This window comes from Oryzias melastigma, linkage group LG14 (genome assembly GCF_002922805.2).
Source record: "Oryzias melastigma strain HK-1 linkage group LG14, ASM292280v2, whole genome shotgun sequence".
NCBI classification, from domain to species: domain Eukaryota; kingdom Metazoa; phylum Chordata; class Actinopteri; order Beloniformes; family Adrianichthyidae; genus Oryzias; species Oryzias melastigma.
Genome location: NC_050525.1, coordinates 849,416 through 855,586, shown reverse-complemented (window position 1 = coordinate 855,586; position 6,171 = coordinate 849,416). Strand labels below are relative to the sequence as shown.

The window sequence follows — 6,171 nt, the reverse complement described above, 5'->3', positions numbered from 1 at the left end:
GACCTGCGGGGTCTGATGGGGTCACTCCATTTTCTCTTTCACATTTTTTCTGAAAGTTGCATGCTCTGACCTTGGGTTGAACTGGCTTAGGCATCCGCTCCTAAAAAGATTCACAACTGTCTTTCGTGTTTCCACTTGTGACTAATAATTCCCACTGTACAATTATGCATACACACCTGGCTGCTCCAGAGCTGCAAATGATCAAAACACATGCTTTCAGACATGCTTCCACATGGTCTGCAGCATGGAGGCTCCCAGGCGCTCTTTGTTTTCCCACTAAGCAGAAATGCACAGAGGCATTGTGTGAATGAATGCTGCTCTAACGCAACTTTCCACACAGACAGAGCTCTGAGTTTTACAATAGACTTTACTGAGTCCATAAAACATCTCATAAACGTTTCTTTGCATTTTCCCATATGATAAGCAGCACCTTAGGGACGCTTTGCAGCAGTCATATATGCTTTGTTTATTGTCTACGTTTGGTGAAAGAACCTTCTCGCAGTTCCTGAAGAAATTACTGTGTACTGTAATTTTTCTACTTTAAGCCCCATTAAGTAGTCTGGGAACTAAAAAACTAATAAAATGCTGTTTCAATTCTAGAAATGTGGAAAATAGAATAGGTGGAAAGTGGAGTTTTATTTTCAATGTTGGTCATGAAGCTGAGCTGTTCAGCAGGAGAGATGCCTGCTGCTGCTGCCGCCGCCGCCGCTGCCGCCACCACTGCTGCCCCTGCTGCTGCTGGTGATACCACCACCACTGCAGCTGCTGCCGCTACCGCCGGCGCTGCCGCCGGCGCTGCCGCTGCTGCTGCTGCTGCTGCTGCTGCTTAGCTGAGTGTTAATGAGGCTGAAAGAGCACTTACTCCTTCACCACTTTCCCTCTTTTGGCTCTTGTTTCCGTTGTAATAAAACAGCCCTCCATGCAAGCTGGAGATTCTTTTGTGTCAGCTGCATTTAAAGAAAGTTAGGCACTCTTTCCTTCTTGTCAGGAGATAAAAGGATGAAAATGTCCATTTCGGAAACACCAAACCAGAACATTTTTATGTGTCTAGTAGGGATAAAACAGTAATAAATTGAAGAAAAAAACAGCACTTTTATAAAAAACAATACTGGTAACTTAGAGAGAAGCTCTCCTCGTCCTGCAGCTGAGCAAGCAGGTTTTGTTGTTTCATGTGGGCTTCTGTCATTTATTCCTCAGGTAAACAGAGTGTATATTTGTATTAACCCCTTTTCCATTTGAGGCTAAACTTTATTTTTATGAATTACTTATTATTATAGTTTATTTCTTCTACGTTTCAGACCAGTTGGAGGAGAGCGCGAGTGACGGGGGGAGGAGTAAAGAAAACATGGAGAGGAGAACAGGAGGTGAAGCGGGGGAAGGGTGATCACAGAGAGCAGAAAAATCATCCCCGCGGAGATAAAGAGGAGCTTCAATAGCAGAAGCAGCTTGAGGCCTGATGTTCTCGGTGTCGAGCATACATGCTAACTGAAGTGCTGAACTGTGGTGCTCAGCCTTAAAGGCCAAAGAACGCACTGAGGTATTGTCTGCACAAACCTGCACATCTCTGTGCCGATGTGCACGTTCTGCCTCTACAGGCTGACTCACATGGATGTGTAGTGTATTTTCCACACTGTGCACCTTATAATCCAGAGTGTGTTATATATGTATATCTGGATTCATTCTGCTTACAGATGTTGAAGTGATTTTGAGAGGTACACGGCATTCTTTCAAAATGTCAGTTAGGTTTTTTACAAGTTATAAAAAACAAAGTTCTGTGATATTGGGATTCACAAACACAGCTAACATGTAACAATGTCGGGCTGTGTTTTTTACGTGCTACTCACAAAGTTGGGAGTTAGCTCAGTCACAGCAACGTTGCTGACCAAACCAAGAATTGGGGGAACTAACTGGTAAAATCCCCAAACAGAGCAGCATGGAGACATTCAGGAGCTATTAAGGAAAAATAGTTTCCCTCATCCACAGATGCAGACTCTGGACTGTAGGATGTTTGAACATGAGTTCAAATGTCTTTGTGCTCTTCTTCAGGAAATCCCAGCCTAATCTAAACCATTTTAAAGGCATTGAAATTCAGTTTTTAAGAGCCCGAACAAACCCCAAACTTGTAATGTCTGAAAGGCAAAAATGAACCCAGTCAGTAGAAGGTCCACTTGGGATAACTTAAAAAACAGGATCTCATCTCTCAAGACCTGGAGTCAGACCCCTGCATGCTTCAGTAGTAAACCAAGCGTTTGGTTCTCCTTGAAAAACTGTGATGCCACACTCATCCCAGCCAAGTAATGCGCATTCTGAAAGATGTGTTCAGCCCTTGGGGTTCACACTGGACTGTTGCTACCAGATACTAGTACAAGTGTCTGAGGTTGAGAGAGTCTTGTTGGTGCCAATCTGGTGAATCTTACCCCAGGCTTGTCCTTTCACAGCTCCGGTCGGATAAATAAAAGACTCAGAATTCTAGCTGGACACAAACAGCAACTTCTCCTTCGTAATCATTTTTCAAATATTTGGCACTTTTGTGAATTAGAATGGATACAATCTTTATATCACTTCCAAATCTGAGTTTGGTTTAACTTTCAATGGTTCCATGTTTGAAGGTAGGTAGAACCCAAAAACGTTCTCAAAAATGCGCGAGCTACATGTGAACGTCAGAGTTTTGAAGATGGAAGTTTGACGTGTGCTCCACACATTTCCATCAACTTTCCATCAAAAGCGATTGCTTGAATGCATGATGTGTGTGGCAGTTTCACCTCTCTGAAACTCCACACAGAACTCACACAAGCATAACAGACACTTGGGGACCAAGCTAATGCTAGTTTGGTGAGTGCACACACTCTACTACAAAACATCTGAGCAAGATCCCTGATAACATATTACAAACACACATGCACACAGTTTTCAATTCCTTTATTATTTTGGGTGGTTTGTTTGGATGCATCATGTTAAATGGTTTTTCTGCTGCTGACTTGTGTTTCCTTACCTTTCAGTTGTACTTCCTTGGTCAAAGGATCTGAGCTCTGATTTTGCTGGGCTTTAAATTGCCGAAAACATCGTATTTCTTCAACTTGAATCATTCCATCCACTAGAAACCAAACAAGAGTCACAGGGACAATAAGCTGCTTAGCATTTTCAGGGAGGATTTGGGAACTTTTTGGTGAAAAACCACCTTTTCTACATGGGGATTAACATGAGATTGACACAAAGATTTAGAGCTTAGGCTGCTGTATTGTAATGGAAGACACAAGGCCCAAAACCTTGAAAGGAGACTGGCCTTATTGAATGTTTTGACTGCAGAAGCCCCGCCCCTCTCCAAAGCATGCCATCTCTGGCTCCATGGAAGCAGGCATCAGTATTATCCAGCTTTCATTAAAACCTTTGTGAACTTTAGGACATGTTCCCACCTTGGAGCAGACACTTTCAGACAACGTCTCTCAAATGGAAACTCATAACTTTAATCAGAATATCTCTGTTCATTTTGAGTCTTGAACAAACTGAAGAACGGGAGTCAGGTCAGCCATGTTTTTGCTATGCAGATCAATGAACATCAAGAAAAGAAGCCAACACGTTGTAGACTAGAGAGCGACCAAACAGCTGACATGCAGCAGTGACAGAGAGAAGAGATTTCCAGAGGAAGGCCGCATCACGTGACCACCCTGCTCTGTCTGCCATGGAGAGCTCTGCTGTGGATTTATTAAAACGAAAAGGTCTTAATTTAAGAAAACTCACAAATGACTGGAAAAAACATGGGCCCACATGAGGTACCTGTAGTGGGGGTTGTTTGTTCTTGGCTGTGTCAGGAGGATGCAGAGCCCTCTGGGAACAAGACAAAACAATAAAGCTTTCTCAGCAGTAACAACACAGAGGCCGTCATGTCTTCCAGCTGGCTTCCTCGTTTCACCTTGTTCCTGAGCAGTAGTAGAGGTCCATTCCTTTTTCAGCTTTGTGATGCACAGCAGGACAAATTCAACAAAGATGAGTCTCTCTAGGAAACCGGGTCAACAGTGGTGCTGACCCAATAGCAGTTCCTCGTCATCCTGCAATAATTCATAGGAGTCTAAATCCATGTGTCATGATTCTATGCTTAGGTTTTGTCATGTTTTTGTCATGTTCTGTTTTGAATCGTCCCTCGGTCACATCAGTTTCAGGTTTGTCAGGATCCACAGCTGTCTTCATTTCTGTTAATTACCCTCACTCTATTAAAGTGTTGGGTTTCCTGTTCGTCATTGTCAGCTCATCTGTTCTGTTCTGTCACTGGTTTGGTTGCTCATGGGTTTTTGTCATGTTTCAGTTAACTAAATATTTTAATTTTCTGTCACCAAGCCTAGTCTCCTGCGTTTGGGTCCACCACATCCTGACACAATGTCCAGCAAATTCATTTGCTCACTGCATGTCCAGGTACAGCACAGGCTTTCCTGGGAGGCTATTCTAGCTGTATGCTTCAACTTGCTTCATGTTTCCTTTTGGGGAATGTTTCAACATTTGGAATGATCCAAACGTCAAACTCTAACTTTAATTCAACCAGCAAGTTTTTTTCCGGTTGGAGGTGATGAGACCAGATACAGAGCAAAAATTTTAATATCTTTGTTTGTATTTCACTTTAAGCAAAAAGTGACATGAATAGTTTACAACTGGATGTACTTTATTTCACATAGAAGTTTGATGGCATCACTATGGTTTATGGAGCTTAAAGCTGCTGCAAAAACCCTAAAAGAAACCAGCAGGTCATGTGACCACAGAGAACCACCTTGTGCGGCTCTCAGAGAACCATGCAGAGATACTCAATGGAGACAAAAACGACTGAGAGGAAGGATAGAATTCAGCCTTCACCCGAGGACTTGGTTTCTCAGAAATGAACAGAAGACTTCTGCAGGTTCTTCCAGAAGCAAGTTCTTCTGTTTCTCACACAACAAATGATGCCGCATCCTGTGATGTTCTTGAGGTTCAACATCCATCCATCCGTTTTCTTGACCGCTTTGTCCCTTTCGGGGTCGCGGGGTGCCGGAGCCTAACCCATGTTCTTGTGGCATTTTTCCGATGATGGAGGTCATTTAGAAAAACACAATTAAGCTCAAAATTGCATTTCTAGATATTTCTTTATTTAAAATGTTGTGTCATAGTACCGGTATAAACAAAATGTACTTTCACCCGAGTAGATGTGTCTCTTCATGTGAAGCTACAAGCTGGTTTCTCTGGTGCCAAGTGTTCTCTAATGCTGACAGAAATCCTTTACGAGTTCGTTTCACTTGTCATTTTGCAGGATTGAGTCACCACGTCTTGGCAACAACTTACCTGTCTGACCATACAAGTACAAACTTGAGATTTAGAAAGGGCTGTACAGCGGTGCGGTCTCACCTCACAGTGAGAAGAAGGTTTAAATCCTGATCTTTCTGTCTGGGTTCTTTCTGTGTGCATGCTCTCCTCGAGCATGTGTGGTTTTCTCTGGATACTCCGGTCTCCTCCCTCTGTCCAAAAATGTGCTATGTAGATTGCGGTGATGTGCGGTGAGGTTCACGGCTGGCGAGGCACTGACGTCATCAGTCAGATTTACAGACATCTGAACCCTACAGAGCAGCTTATTCACCATTTGATTGACAACAGTTAAAGTGTGTTGTTTAAAATTCCATTAGAGTATTTTTCTTCTGTTTACAAACTGTAGCATAGAAAGAAAATCCTCAAGATTGATATTATTGACTTACCCCGGGCTCACACCACTAGCGTTACAGCTCGGATTCGAGCGCCGCAGTCTTTACGTAACTTTAAAAGTGCAAGAGGAAATTCCACTGCAGACGTTCACGTCCTGCATCTGCGGACCGGCCACTGTGGCGCTGCGAATCTGTTTTGTTCGGTTCAAATTTTCGCCGGACGACGCAGCTGAACAGCAGCAAACAAAGGGGGGATTTCCAAGCGCGTTTCTAGTAGCTAAAAAGAATAAAGGAGTCCCAAACTGGCATCAATGTAGTGAGACAGATGGCGAAAGATAAGAAAATTAGGTCATTTTAAAATAAAGCGTCTTTCATGATTATAGAAAGACTTGAAACATTTTAGTGCATGCGTCAGCTGCAGCTACAGTCAGTGTGTCAGACGCTGGGGAGGCGGGGCTACAGCTGCCTCACCCAACGCTGTCTGGCGTATTTGAACAGGAAACTCGTAAATTTGCTG

At 43.2% G+C, this 6,171-nt stretch overlaps 1 long non-coding RNA gene across 1 annotated transcript; it reads right to left on the bottom strand.

Moving 5' to 3' along the window:
* Positions 1-3,441: 3,441 nt before the first annotated feature.
* On the bottom strand, positions 3,442-4,123 carry LOC112142802. The gene is made up of 3 exons (XR_002918644.2): positions 3,911-4,123; positions 3,775-3,825; positions 3,442-3,692 (listed from the first exon to the last, which is right to left on the bottom strand). It is a non-coding gene; the product is annotated as an uncharacterized LOC112142802 (long non-coding RNA).
* Positions 4,124-6,171: the final 2,048 nt, after the last annotated feature.